Source organism: Podarcis filfolensis (assembly GCF_964270895.1).
Source record: "Podarcis filfolensis genome assembly, chromosome: 8".
NCBI lineage: Eukaryota > Metazoa > Chordata > Lepidosauria > Squamata > Lacertidae > Podarcis > Podarcis filfolensis.
The window spans coordinates 78,097,858-78,112,955 of NC_139611.1; positions in this window are offsets into that span (position 1 = coordinate 78,097,858).

Here is a 15,098-nt window from a genome sequence, read left to right on the forward strand (position 1 = left end):
TGCTTAAACAGACAAAAGACTGCAAATGGTCAAACTGCTGGTTAGTTAAACTGACAATGCAACTAGAGCTGCTGAACTGCCAGGTGCTTAAAGACAATGCCTAACAAACTGCCAGTCACTCAGAGAGCAATCAAGCCTGCCCCAGCAGTTGAAAAACCTGTCTGGTAACTGTGATGACTCAGGCAAGAAGCAAAGGGAACTCTGAAAGGGTGGGGGTGCTGGGAGGGAGGAGGGGTGGAGGGAGGAGAAGGAAAGCCTGGGGGGAGTTGGGGGGGAGGAGGGGAGAGGCTGGCACCGCAGCAAAAGGCTGCTAAGCACGCCCCCTCCCAGGCACCTGGTTGGATGCCTGCCGAGGGGGCGTGGGCGCCAGCCAGGTGAGGTGGAGGCAGGGGGCTAATGCCCCCTGCTAGGGGCGGTGCTCGGCTCCCGCCCACAACCACTCCCCTCTCTTGCAGGGAGGAGAGTCCTTGCTGGGTGACCTGGGGCCAGACACTGCCGCTTAGCCTGACTTATTTTACATGGGTGTTTGAGGCTAAAATGGAGAGCATGAGGGCTCTTTGAAGGAAAGAGTAGGCTTGTAAATATCAGAAGCTGCTGCAGGAGAGGGACTGTGAGTAACATCATGTGAGGAATGTTTCTAGGACTAAGGTAGAACTGTGAAGCTTCCTTGTAATATTTGCTCATGAATGCTGCATGCTGTTCAAGTATCTTGTTATTGATACATGGTTTTTTGTTTTGTTGTATCTGCAGTTTTCTTTTACTATTCTATGTTGTTAAATAATGCAGATATCCTCTTAGAAAGCACTGTTCTGTTGGCGAAGGCAGGAGCCCATGTTGCGGATTTTGTAGAAGGCCCGGCCAATCCAGAGGTATCATACTGCCTTCTCACTCACTGGATCATCACCTTGTCGTGGTGAGTGGGTTTGCACGTTATCAAAAACGATCTTGTGAAGCTCCTGTCAGAAGTCTCTAACAGTAATAATGAGTTACTCTCAACCCCCCAAATAAAGCTCACCAAAAACCAACAGGCTGCTATTATAAGTGCTTATGCACCAACACTGGATGCCAATGAAGGCATTAAAGAAAAATGTACTCTCAGCTGGATACAGTCCTATCAGAAACGCCTAAGGAAAATAAACTCATCCTCCTGGGTGATTTTAAATTTGACAATATGTGCAGCGCACAACCTTGTTATTACCAACACACTCTTTTGACAGAAAAATAAATTTAAAACTTCATGGTGGCATCCTTGATCAAACCACTGGCACCTCTTAGACTATGCCATTGTCTGTGCTAAAGATCGCCATGATGTGCTCCTTACCAGAGCGATGACGAGTGCCAACAACTGCTGGACAGATCACCGACTAATATGCTCCACGATGGCTATCAAATTTTACCTCAACGCCGGCTTCAGGGAAGGAAACCAAGGCGCAAAATGAGCACTCAAGCCCTTCAAGATCCCATTAAGTGGGATTGCTTCCAAACGACTCTTAAGGACCATCTGCTTTCAGAATTCCCTGATAAGATCGAGGTACACTGGATCAAGCTAAAAACATTCATTATTGTAGCCTGTGAACAAACTATTGGATACCAAGCAAAGAACAGGACTGGTGTGCTGTTACTCCTATCTTCCTCTGCACCTGAGGGTCTCAGTTTGCAATTCATGGTAGCCCACTAAGCCAGGCTCCAGCTCAGCACAGCTTCCAGCTTTGGGGTTCTTGGTTCAAATCCCAACTCTAGCTTCTGTCTCTAGTTTGAAAAGGATGGTGATACAGGCCTGTGTCAGCAGCTGGTGTATGCCAGGTGCCTAGCCGGGGCTTACAGACTGAACCTTCGTATTAACTGTTTTCATTGAGGGCCACATTTCCTTCTAGGCAAGCTTCTCAAGGCCACATGCCAGTGGCAGGGCCTGTTGTGAAAGTGAGTGGAGCAACAAATGTAATTTTTTAAACTTTTTATTCTTTGCACCACCTGGTTCTCCCCTTTGTGTAGATAGTGTTCCTCTATAGCTTAGTAATTAGGTGGCACTGGAGCCCATTGCATCTAATACATTTTTCTTAGCATTTGCTTTAACCTGAACGTATCAATTCCCTGAATGCAAACCTAAAAGAAATCAGTTCCTTCCCATACAAGAAGGACAGGGGCCTGTCCCACTCAAAATATCTCTACAAATGCAAATGCATCAAAGAAAATGGGTCACTCTAGGTTTGGGGGCTAGAACTGCGGGAAACCAAGGAACCAGTGAAGTGTAGTGGTTAGAGGGTTGGACTAGAATCTAGGAGACCAGGGTTCAAATTCCACTGGAGCCATGACACTTGCTGAGTGGCCTGAGACCAGGAACCATCTCTCAGCTTAACCTATTTCACTGGATATTTTGAGGCTAAAATGGTGAGCGGGAGCTCAAGCGTTTTGGAGGAAAGCATAGGATGTAAACACCAGAAGCTGTTGCAGGAGAGGAACTGTGAATAACATTATGGGAGGGGTGTTTCTAGCACTAAGGTAAAACTGTTATGCTCCATTGTAATTTTTGCTAATAGATGCTGTATGTTGTTCAGGAAATCTTCTTATTGGGATTTTGGGTTTTGTTCTGTTAGTTCCCGCCACCCCCATACTATGGCTCCAATGCTTCCCCGCTGGTTCCCTCTGTCAGTGGCTCCTCCTTGTCCCACCAGTCTGAATCAGGTTTGAAATCTTTCCTGGTGTCACCCTCAGGCACCTCCTGGAGCGACTGGCTGCCACCACTCCTCCTTGTCTAGCCAGTCCCTGACATCAGGATACTGCCAAAAACTTGTTTGTCTTTCTTTGACCTCTACCATTACTTGAGTTTTGTGAGACCAGCTTTCCTGATGATGATACTTACTTTCAGGAGGTCCGCTGTTGCACATATCTGTCTTGCAGCAGGAGACCTTGATCTGGGTGTACAGTGATGAGCTTATGGAGACACTGGCATAGTCTGCATCACACAACTCTGTATTGATGCAGGACTTGACAACCACTCTTGACCCCAAAAGTGCTATAAAAGAAAGAATTGGAATAGGAAATAACTAGTCCTGGAGATAGGGCTGGTCCACCCATGAGGCAAGGATTGATGGTCACCTTATGTGGCAGCATCCAGAGGGGCAGAGGATCTGACCACCAAGAAAAGCATCGCCGATGCTGCTGCCTTTGAAGCTGTGGTGTGATCCTTGGAGGCAAGATCTGCCACCTCCTCGTCAGTTCCTCTCCCCCATTTGAGCCACCCCATGTCCCTGTTGTTCGTGACAGGGACCTTGGAGCTCCTTCCTTTTTCTATTTTAATATAATGTTTATTAAAATTTCTTTTTCCCTTTATAAGAGCCAAATAAAATTTCTTCATCATATATATGTTTGCTCAAATTGAGCATTGACTTCCTCCCATCCACCTCCCTGACTTCCATACGCAATCACTTTTATTTTGCATTTTTAAATCACCCTATTTACTTTATCTCCATACTTAAAAGACTTACTTCTAATATTTATAAACAGGTATCAAATCATAACCTAACAAAATATTTTAAATCAATCCTGAAATGTTTTAAAATGTTTGCAATGTCTATTCTTATTTTGTACAAATCTACTCCAGTCCTTTTCAAACAGTTCATCTCGCTGGTTTCAGATTTCCCCCATCGCAAGTTTAAAAGGTAAAGGAACCCCTGACCAATAGGTGCAGTCGTAACAGACTCTGGGTTTGCGACGCTCATCTCGCTTTATTGGCCGAGGGAGCCGGCGTACAGCTTCCGGGTCATAAGGAAGGAGGGAGGGAGGAATAATCTTTATAAGCCTCGTCATGCAGCTTGTTTCTCCCACTACCGGTATGAAGGACAGAACACGATGGTGATTTCACCCAGCGACTTATCTTTCATGAAACTGCCACCCCTCCTGAGTCCCTCTGCCTCCAGCTCCAGGCTGCAGCTTGTTTAGTTTTTCCTCAGCGTGCTGGGTGCTGGAGGCAGAGGGACTCGGGATAGGCAGGGTTTCCCCCACTGATTTACTGCTGAGTGAAGCTGTCATCACGGTCTGCCCCTCATACCGGTCCTGGGGCGATATATCAATAAATCGCCCAGGCCTAATCTTCAATCACCCTTTCTTCCCGGTCTGTGGGGTGGGGAACATTTCATGGTTTGCCTCAGGTATCCAATTGTGTTGAGCAGGCCCTGCTTGGAGCAGAAAGAGATTTCTCCAGTTTTATCTAGTTGTTGAATGTGAGTCAGGAATGGAGAACCTTTAGCTGTTTGGAGAACCTATTTAAGTTACATTATAGTGCAAAGGCTATCCTCATCAGGAAATAAGGATTTGTTTTAAGTTTTTCTTGTTTGCTATAACTCCCTCCAAGGTATTTCTTAAAAAATCATTTAACCACATCAGTTAACAAACATGGATACATATGCTATAATGTTATTGTTTTAGTTAAATAAATTGTTTAAATTGTTATTAATGAAATGATTATTTTTTCCTTCCAATAAAGTACAGCAGAAAAGTTGTCCAAATATAAACAGTTAATTTATTAAACCTCACAAAAATTTCATAATTATCTGTCAATGTATTTCTAATAGTATAACCAAATCAGTAATTTTTGATATAACTGTAAAAACTACTCTGAAAATTTATTATTCCAAAAACAAAACCTTCATCTCATAAATATTAAGATTATACCAGCAAGAATTAGTCTTTCTGTAAAAAAAAAAAATTAAATCAAGTCTTACTGACTTGTGATTTAAATCGTGACTGAAACCAAATCCACCCTGTAACTGGACCAATGAGAGTCGATGGTGGAGCTCATAAAGGGAGCATGTACCACACGCAATTAGGAAGGGGCAACATGTCAGTGTCAGTTTCTCTTGGTTTCTTATTTTAAGTTCATTTCTCCACATTTTCATATCAGTTTCCAACTCCCCTCACCCCCCATCAACATTTAGTGTGAATGTAATTTGTACTCTTAGGCCCCATCTGCAGGGTCATACTGATTTAAGTAGTTTCCCCCATGGGGGGGGGCAGGATGTTTGTTGACTATATTGGCTGTGAATCCTGGCAGACTAGCTTTCTGCCTTGCAGGTCATTTTTTCACTTGGTCTGGGAGATGGGAAACTGGCAGACTGACTCCAACTACAAAAGCTGTTGTAGGTTATTCTATGCACACTTTACCCTAGTATGTGCATTTGTCTATTGATTACATGGCTGGACAACTGAATTGCAAAAATGGGAGAAGGGCAGATTCTGAAGGATGGCTTTGTTTGGCTCTGCCAATTGAGTAAACACACCTTTAAATATGAACTGACTTGAGTTTCTTCCCTGCTCCTACAGGCAATGCAGAACCTAGAACACTACTTTATGAAAAGTCATGTTCCGTGGCTTGTGGCTAAGATATGGCCTTAGAAAGTGAGTCAGGTGGTTTATGTTTTGGTGATCAAAGAGGTTGAAAGTTCTTCTCACTTACACAGTTTGCCTTCTCCACTGGCAGACAAGCAGGACTGGTCACTGGAATCGTCACACTCCTCTGTGGTGGGATTTGTGCAATCTTTTCCTTGACCTAAACAAGACTCACATGTCAGAGATGCCACTGCAGACAGGGGGAAAATGGGTTTAGAAAACATTAGTAACTGTGCAGGAGGAATAGGTCTGCGTCAAGGTACATGAACACAACACTTTCTGCTACAAACTTCATCTTACGAGAGGCAGCAAAGGCCACTGACTTGGATAGCTTCAAAAGCAGACTAGATACATACATGGTTACCATCCTCAATCGATATATTTTTTTTCCCCTGCAATATTGTAGGCACTATTTGTCTGAATACTAGTTACTGGAAACCACAGAAAGTGAGCTGTTACACTCAGATCTTTCTTAGGGGCTTCCCTTAGGACCCATGATAAGAACAAGAGGCTAGACTAGATGGACCATTGTTCAGCTACATAATGCTTTCTATATATATTCCCTCTGTATTTCTTAAACTCTGTGAATAGGGGTGGGTCTTGCATAGACCAGAGAATGACTTTCCAAGATGGCTCCTGCAAGCTGAGGAAGAGGACCAGTAGAGAAGGTGTGGGGAAACCTTTAACCCTCCCGAAGTTGTTGTACTACAACTCCCATCAGCACCAGCAAACATGACAGACTCTGGTAAGGACATCTGGTACCCCTGTGACCTGACTCCACTCAGAGATTGGGGTGGCATTTAACACCAGGAAACTTAAAGTTTGCATGGGGGTGGGGCAGGGTAATTCCGCTCCAAAATATGAGAAGAATAGTGCCTATACATTGTCTCCTATCATAAATTTCTACAAATGCAAGAAACTTACTCTTTGCTTTAAATATGAGCTAGGATTCTGGTTCACCGAAGAGTGAACTACTGCCTTTCTCGCTCCCTCAATGTACTTGGGGATGCCACACCTCTCTGTACGCATTTGGTTAAATAAAAACTGAATATTGGGAACAAAACTATATATCATTGAAGATCCTTTGTAATCTGGCCTTGTGCTTTATTCCTCTTCCTTTCAAAGGAATCACAAGTCCTGGTTCCTTCCTCATCCTGCTTTAATGGCTGACCCCCCCCCCCCGCTTCGTTCCTTCCTGGAAACATGACGAACAGCACAGCGGCTGTGGTTCTGCTCACCTGGAGGAAGCAGGACCAAGAGGAGGCAGGAGATCAGGAGAAGAAACATACTCTTTGTTGTACATGAAACCTAGGATTCTGGTTTATCCAAGAGTGGGCAACTGCCCCCATTGCTCCCCCAATGGACTTGGGGATACTGCACCTCTCAGTATGTATTTGGTTAAATAAAAACAAATATTAGGAACAAACTATCCTGATTGAAGATCCCTTGTAGCTTGACCATATGCTTCATTCCTCTCCCTTTCAAAGTAAGCACAAGTCCTTGTTCCTTTCTTCTTCTGCTTTAATGGCTGACCCACCCCCCACTTACCGTAATTCCCCCCTTCTGTTTGAGGGAGTGGGATTTGGATTCCAAAAATATGTGTGTCTGTTTTTCCCAACAGGGGGAAGCAGAATCCTGGGCGCTGTCCGAGGCTGTGCAACAGCTGGTGTGTGTAATGGGTTGCAAGAGACTGATCTTGGATCATTGGGATTTGAGATCATTCAAGCAGAGTGCACTGGAGCAATCAACGAGGATGCCACAGAAGACACCACCGTTTCACCTAGGGGTTGAAGAAGGGGTGGTCTCAGACTGAGGACTCCCAGGCTTTCTTTCTAGAAGTCTAGAAGCTCCTCCTCAAAGACAGGCTGTATTTGACTTTCATGCACAAATGAGGCCATTGAATCATGTCCAAAATAAATATATATGGCAAATCATGTATGTTGTATCATTTTGTGGTTCGAGGACCCGACCCCCGCAATGTGAAATAAATACGCAAGGACACGTGATATAAGGTTAATGGGCAAGAAAAAGGCCACAACTTTATTGATTACAGCAGTGAAAAGGTATTGGCTTAGGCATTGGATGTCTAAAACAAGGGGGTTTATTCACCAGTAGGTGGAGCCTGTTGATGCTAATCCAACTATAGGCTCTCCCCTGATGTCACCGAGGGTCGTGCCATGGCCTCCCGCCAAGCAGGCATCGGACAGAGTACACGACCGCCAGATTCCTTTAATGGAATACCCAAAAATTGAAGGCATAGGCGATGGCCACACCTAGCCCTTCGACACACCACAACACATTATTCCAATGCCTAACCGCCACCCGAGCCGAAAAGGCTCGCCGCCAATACCCTCATGGCTGTAACCAATCCCAAATGCTGTTGATGACACTATCTAACCAAATGTCGTTCCCCAGGTCTGAGAGATGCACCCCGTCATTCCGGTATAAGGCTTGGTCGCCGATCCGGATACGGTCATGATAAATGACTCGGCCATTCATGAAGCGCACCCAACGGGCCACTGCCCGATTTACGAGTTTCCTGGTTTTTTCAATGGCCATACAGCTCTGCGCACCGCGCCAAAAAATTCTCTTCAGGAAGGAGGACCAGAACACCGTCGTTCTGGGACACAGGCAGCAAATGCATCCAAGTCTCTTTTTATGTTCCACAACAAGTCCACACTCCTTCTGTTAGCAAGGTCATTCTCTCCTAATTGAATGACAAGGATGTCGGGAGGGCCGAACGTGGCTAATTTCTCCCACAGCAATGGCATAAGCTCTTCCCAACGCATGCCTCTTCTCGAAAACCAGGAAACTCGAACTCCAGGTGGTAAACCAAGATTAGGCGCGAGGCCGCAGCTGACCGCCCGTACGCGGGCCCAATGGACTATACTGTGTCCGCAAATCCACACACTTCTCCTGAGCACAGCTGAGGATGAAAGGACAGAAAAAACAGGTAAGTAGGGGTAATATAGCAGAGTGCATTCTAGCGAATATAACTTTTATAAGCGTTGGATTTCCACTGGCCCATTTCTTTAATCTTATCTGCAGGCAGACCCAAGTGGGCAGCTGTTGTTGCAGCGCCAATCCTGAATGAGTGCGCAGCATACTCCTGGGAAGATAAACCACAAGCCTCAATAGCTTTGCGGAGTACCCTGGTGAATTGGTGTCTCAATAAGGGTGACCCATCTTCGTGAACCAGAAGCGGACCCGGGCCGGGTGGTCTGAGGTAGAGGTACCGCCTAGTGTCCTTTACTGGGCATGGGCCCTGCTGCGCCGACACTGTAAGCTTAACTAGAACACCCCTACCGGCCTGATCAGTTTTGGACTGATGTATCCGCACCGTCAAAGTAGATTCGGACAACTGCACGTCCTCCCTAAGGAGGCCGCGCGTTGAACCTCCTGCGCTAACTTCAACCACAACCTCACCAACTCTCAGAGCGCCAAAAAAGGCGATAGCGTACGCTGCGGAAAAGAGGCGGGCCTCAAACTTGGTCCAGCAAGTTGACCTGAGCTTATGCGTATCTGAGATAGCAACCCATAAGAAATTGGCTTACGGCCCTCGGCCCTGGGGGGTTGTAACCTGCCCCAACCTTCAATAGCTCTGCGGATCAGGAAGTCACTACACGGGTCGGAGGAAAATGTGGCTTTAGAAAAGAAGCTGATGGCGGCTACATGTATCTTTAAGGTTTTGGGAGCACGTCCCAAATCGTCAAGATGGGAAAGGTAGAACATCGTCAGTGGTGGGTGGCATGTTATGCGACAGCCCAGATAACCCAGACCTGACCCAGGAAATCGCACCAGGCTTTCTTGTAAGACCTGAGAGTGGAGGGTGCGACAGACGCTAATACTCCCTGTATCACTTTGCGTCTCCAACGTTCCACAGGTGCTCCGGAAAGGGTTCGGGCAACAGTTGTGCTCCAGGTGCTAGCGACCGGAAGCGAGATATCTGAAAGCGAGACAAGGCATCGGCTATATCATTACTGGTCCCCGGAATGAATTTGGCTGAAAAAATTATGTTGTACTCAAGGCACCGGAGAACGAACGCCCGCAGAAGGGAGGAGACCCTTGCAGACCGAGGTGACTGCCTGGCCAGTATGTTCACCACTGCCTGGTTGTCGGTCCTGAAGCACACACGGTGATTTTGAAACTCCTCCGTCCAGATGTGAACGGCTACTACTATTGGAAAAAAACTCGAGAAAGGTGAGATCCCGCATGATGGCCTGGCCCTGCCACCCCGTTGGCCATTGTTGCGCGCACCATCGTCCCCTGAAGTACAAGCCAAAGCCCAGGGACCCTGCCGCATCTGATTGGACCTGGAAATCTGAGGACAAATTTAGAACATCCTGCCATAGGGATACCCCATTGTAGTGTTCCAAAAATGTCATCCACACCTCCAGATCTGCCTTAACCGACTTGGAAAGTCGGACCCTGTGGTGTGGGTGTCTGAGACCAACTGACAGCCTGCCCGATCGAAGAATTTGATCGAAGAATGTGGAGAGGAGGGAGCTGGATCAGGGAAAATGCTAGACCCAGAGGGTCCCTATCGTCTGTTCCCTGCTGCGGGGGCTTCTCTGGAACTGGAACCCCGCCTCCCCGAAAGGGCTGCTTCCCTTTGTAACACACTACGGCTGGGAGTACCCCTGCACACCTCTCGCACTTGTGCAGATACTTACAAGACTGCCTTTGGCATGACCCCTTATTGAATTCCCAACATACCTTGCGCTTTGGCTCCCTTCTCAGGTCCGGCTTACCCGTGCAATAAGAATCTAATGGCTTCTTCTCAACATACGGGATGACCGCCACAGCCAGGTGCCATTTTCAATTTGATCCCAGCATGCTAGAGGGATCCTGGAAGCCTTCCTTCGGACTTTTATCATAGCTAATGGTGGCGGCCACCCCAGAAAGCGCACAGGCTGTTCTGACTCTTCATCATGTCGCCCGTTTTTGACTTGCTCTTCTTACACACGTGCTTCTTCTTGGTGCGTCTTTTGCCTGACGATTTGTCCCCCCTCAACTGTCGGAAGCTCCCCCTCCAGCTGCTGGGCTGCTTATTCTACAAAGAACCGGAAGAACTGGACGCAACAGGGTTATTGACACAGGCTGGCGGCCTCCGCACAGGCAACCCAATGCAGTTATGAGGGCCAGAGGCCTAGTTTGCACTGCCGCAGTTACTGCCCGAGAGCTTGGGCCTGCACCTGAGAACTGAGAATCGTTGAAGAGGGCGACAGAGGTGCCTGGGAGGTCATCAACCTGGGTGAGAGGTGGGCTCTCTGGAACCACCTGGGAATCTAGTATCATATCAGGGGTAGCAGCGGAGGGCATGGGGTTAGGGATTGCTCGAAAAAATGCTGCTCATAATCATCAATGAATGATCTAAAGGCATTTAGGTAGTGTGAAATAGGTTTGGGGTTATTATCCCGTCCATGTGGCACCCATGCAGCCTGAGGTGTGAGCCGATTCCGCCGCAGAGCACTTCCTCTTAGGTGCCATGGATAACGCACTAAAGCTACTGCCACAAACACGTGCTACTGTTTACAAGCGGTTGTACAGGCACATGTTATAGATTCTGAAATGAATGTACTAATTAACGATTGATTTACTTATAATAAATAACACTTTTTCCAAGTATTTGGTTAAATGTTCAATTGTTTATCCAATTAGTATGTGCGTGCGTGTGTTATTTATTACTATATATATATATATATATATATATATATATTGCTTCCTACTTCATATTATAATATCTCATTCAATATGCAGGGGTCCCATACAGGGATCAAACCAGCAACCATGGCAATATCAACACTATGCTCTAACCAGTTGAGCTATCCAGGCTTTCTAGAATTGTTTGGGACCCCGAGGGTCATTCAGTCCAACCCCTTGCAATGCAGGAATATGCAGTTGTTCCATACAGGGATCAAACCAGCAACCTTGGCATTATCAGCCCCATGCTCTAACCAGTTGAGCTATGCAGGCTCTCTAGAATTGTGTGGGACCCCATGGGTCATTTAGTCCAACCCCTTGCAATGCAGGAATATGCAATTGTTCCATACAGGGATCGAACCTGCAACCTTGGCATTATTGTAACCACGATCTAAGCAACTGAGGGTTCCGAAATATATGTAAATTATTTATTATTAATTTTATTTTTATTATTATTAATTTTATTTGTCTATTTATATATTTATCTTTAGATTTATTTAATTAATTAATCAATTTAATCTTGGTATGTGATGCCATTCCACTTATTCTCTTTATTTTTTTATTATATATTATTATTAATAATATTCTTTATTTTAATTTTTTATTTATCCATTTATTTTATTATTATTTATTATTATTATTATTCTATTATTATTTATCTATTATTTATTTATTTATTGTTATTATTATTTATTATTAGTGTTATTTATTAAAATCTAATCCAGTATTATTTGTTCAATCAATTACCACTGTAAGTAGAATTAATTGCTGATACTATCAATTGTCTACCGTAACTGACTATGATATGAAATAATTATTCATCACTTGACTGTTCCGTTTGTATATGTCTATAAATTTATTTATTTGCCACCAAACTAATGGGTCAGGTGGATAGACACAGCTAAATATTTAAACTTGCCTCCTGAGGAGCAACTCACAAGCATGTAGTGATGAAACAATAGGAACAGCAGAGCAACGCACCCCCCCCCACTGCAATCAAATGGAATCAAAGAAAATTGCTCTCAGGGAAATGTCCTTTAACTAACACTTTGCAAAACAAAAGGTAATGCTGGAGGCCCAGCAGAAGGAAAATGCTGCCAAAGACAATGTTTCCTTGAGTTGATTATTAACGCTTGGCTATATAAATTCTTAACTTCAGCTGAATTAACTACACTGTGCAAATTCCACTGTGCAATAGTGTGCTCAGAACGCATTTCCTTATTAATTTATGTATCTGTTAGTCAATATACAATTCAGGCAGATGCACACAATCAATTATATAGAGCTGCTTCCTCAGGTAAAACTAGTGATTTAGAGGGATGATACAATAGAACAATCAGAGAACAACAGACACAGGAACTGCTATCAAATGAAAATGTAGGAAAAATACACTTAAGGAAATGGTCCTTCTACCAGCATTTCAGCAGAACAGTGAGCCTTTTAAATAAATAAATAAATAAATAAATTCTCATTCAATCCTCTGCAATGCAGGAATATGCATGGGGTCCCATACAGAATAAGCTATACGTCACTTAAATGCACCACTTGTATTTATTTATATTTATTAAATTACAACCCAGCAAGAGTTCAAGCAGCAGCGCTCAGCTAGTTGTTAGCACCTGGCTCCAAGGAACAGACCCATACACAAAGAAACCCCAACTGCAGTCAGACAGAATTGGAAGATAATTGCCTAAAATTAAATGTTGCCCCTTTTAAATGATAGGCAAATCTAGGTGCAAAGCAACACCAAGTAATCAAACAGAATTGAAAATAGCTGCTTACTAGGAAATGCCCAGAAGCTGCAGCCAAATTAAGAGAAAAGGAAATCAACAAGATTCCAGGCCCACACCAGTGGCCCTCTGAAAAGGAGGGGTGAGGTTGCTCTTAAGGGGAATATCTCACTACTGGGAAAACTTCTACCAAACAAGGGAAACTTTGCCAAATAAAGAAAAGTAAATCTCTGCCCACAAGGTCAGCTCCATAAGGGTGCTTAAACAGACAAAAGACTGCAAATGGTCAAACTGCTGGTTAGTTAAACTGACAATGCAACTAGAGCTGCTGAACTGCCAGGTGCTTAAAGACAATGCCTAACAAACTGCCAGTCACTCAGAGAGCAATCAAGTCTGCCCCAGCAGTTGAAAAACCTGTCTGGTAACTGTGATGACTCAGGCAAGAAGCAAAGGGAACTCTGAAAGGGTGGGGGGTGCTGGGAGGGAGGAGGGGTGGAGGGAGGAGAAGGAAAGCCTGGGGGGAGTTGGGGCGGGAGGAGGGGGTAAAATGAACACGCCGGGCAAGGAAAAGTTTAGAAGAAAAGGAAAATAGCTGTCCTTTACAGTGAGCCAAAATGAAGTGGAAATATAAACCGTGGGTTAGCCTGGACTTTTCAGTAAGGGTCTATAAGCCGAAACCTTTTTTGTTTGTTTGTTTGTTTGTTTGTTTAAAAGTGGTTTTCTTTAGGGACCCTGTACTGGCAAGTGAAGCCAATGACAAGAACCAGGCAAAGGTATACCTTCAAAGGTTCTAAACGTATAAATGTACAATGCTGAGGAATGGTTCCCTGATCAGAAACCCTGAATTGTCCGCCCCAAGCCCTGCCTTATTTCTTCCCCCAAATGCCAAGCGAAGAGGGGGGGGTGGCTTAGATAAAGTAAGAGGGGTGAGATTTAAGTGCACAGTCTATTCTAAGCCCTGGCATCATTTAAAATTTCAGAGGGGGCTCCCGATTTAAGTGGTACCAATGGAAGGGATGGCAGGGTAACTCAAACCCACACTAAAAGAGTAATAAATCAACAAACGGCAGGCACAAACACACGCTGCCAGCACACACACACACACGACTTAAAATTAGAGAGGAACAGGCAAGTGCAAGGGAGGGGGAAAATGTACAAGCACCCTGGCCAACAAATTAAAATGTAAGGCAAACCCACTCAGTCACCCAGACCAGCCAGGCAATTGGACAGGCAAGGGCAATAGAGGGAAAAAACATACAGGCACCCTGGCCAAAATTAAAATAAAATGCACAGCCACCAAGGCAGAGGCCGGGGAAGGAAAGTGAGGAGACAAGGGAGATAGAAAGACAGCACTCACACTCAGACCTCGCTGGTGGTGGAGAGACCATGTGCTGGGCAAAGGAACAAGCTGCAGCTTAAGAAAGGTAATTCTCACTTAAACCGCCCAAACATATCCAGCACCAGGAGTGGGGGAAAATAAAAGGTAAAATGTAGGTTTTTACACAGAAAAGGGGACACAGCAAGACAGCAAGGCAAACTTGGGTGCCTAGGTTTTTAAAAGCAGTAAAGCAATGAGCGCACGCAAGCCTCCTAAATTTAAAAAGGCAAGCCAGGAACCAGACAGCCACCACACACACAAACACCCCCCCGACACCAAACCTCGTGGCTGAGCTCTTCCCTGCGATGACTTTCCCTGCGATGACTCGCGACGAGACGACGGAGAAGAATGAGGCCGAGGAGAGGCTGGCGCCGCAGCAAAAGGCTGATGTAAATGCCCCCTCGGAGGCACCTGGTTGGGTGCCTGCCGATGGGCGTGGGCGCCATCCAGGTGAGTGGGGGAGGCAGGGGGCTAACGCCCCCTGCTAAGGGCAGAGCTCGGGTTCCCGCCCACAACCACCCCCCTCTCTTCCAGGGAGGAGAGTCTTTACAAAAAGCAACATTTCTTGGGCAAAATAATAGTGCTTGGAGGTGGGAGATAGCTTTGGCAGCGGGCAGGGGTGAAATCCCTGGCCAGACTTTCAGGTCCAATTTTAATCGATTAATATTAGCCGACTTTGGGTGGTGCATCCCATTTCTCCACTTAAGGTAAAATGGGGAGAAAAAAGAAATGGAAGGAAGATAAAGTCCCTACCAGAGAAGAATGGCAGACTTTGGGCTGCCTTGCTGTCAAGAGTGGTCTATTCCATTTCGCCACTAGAGGTAAAATGGGGAGTGCCACAGCAGATGTGCTGCGCAACCCCCACCAAAGCTAATACTTCAGGAATTCTTTAAGACTCAGTC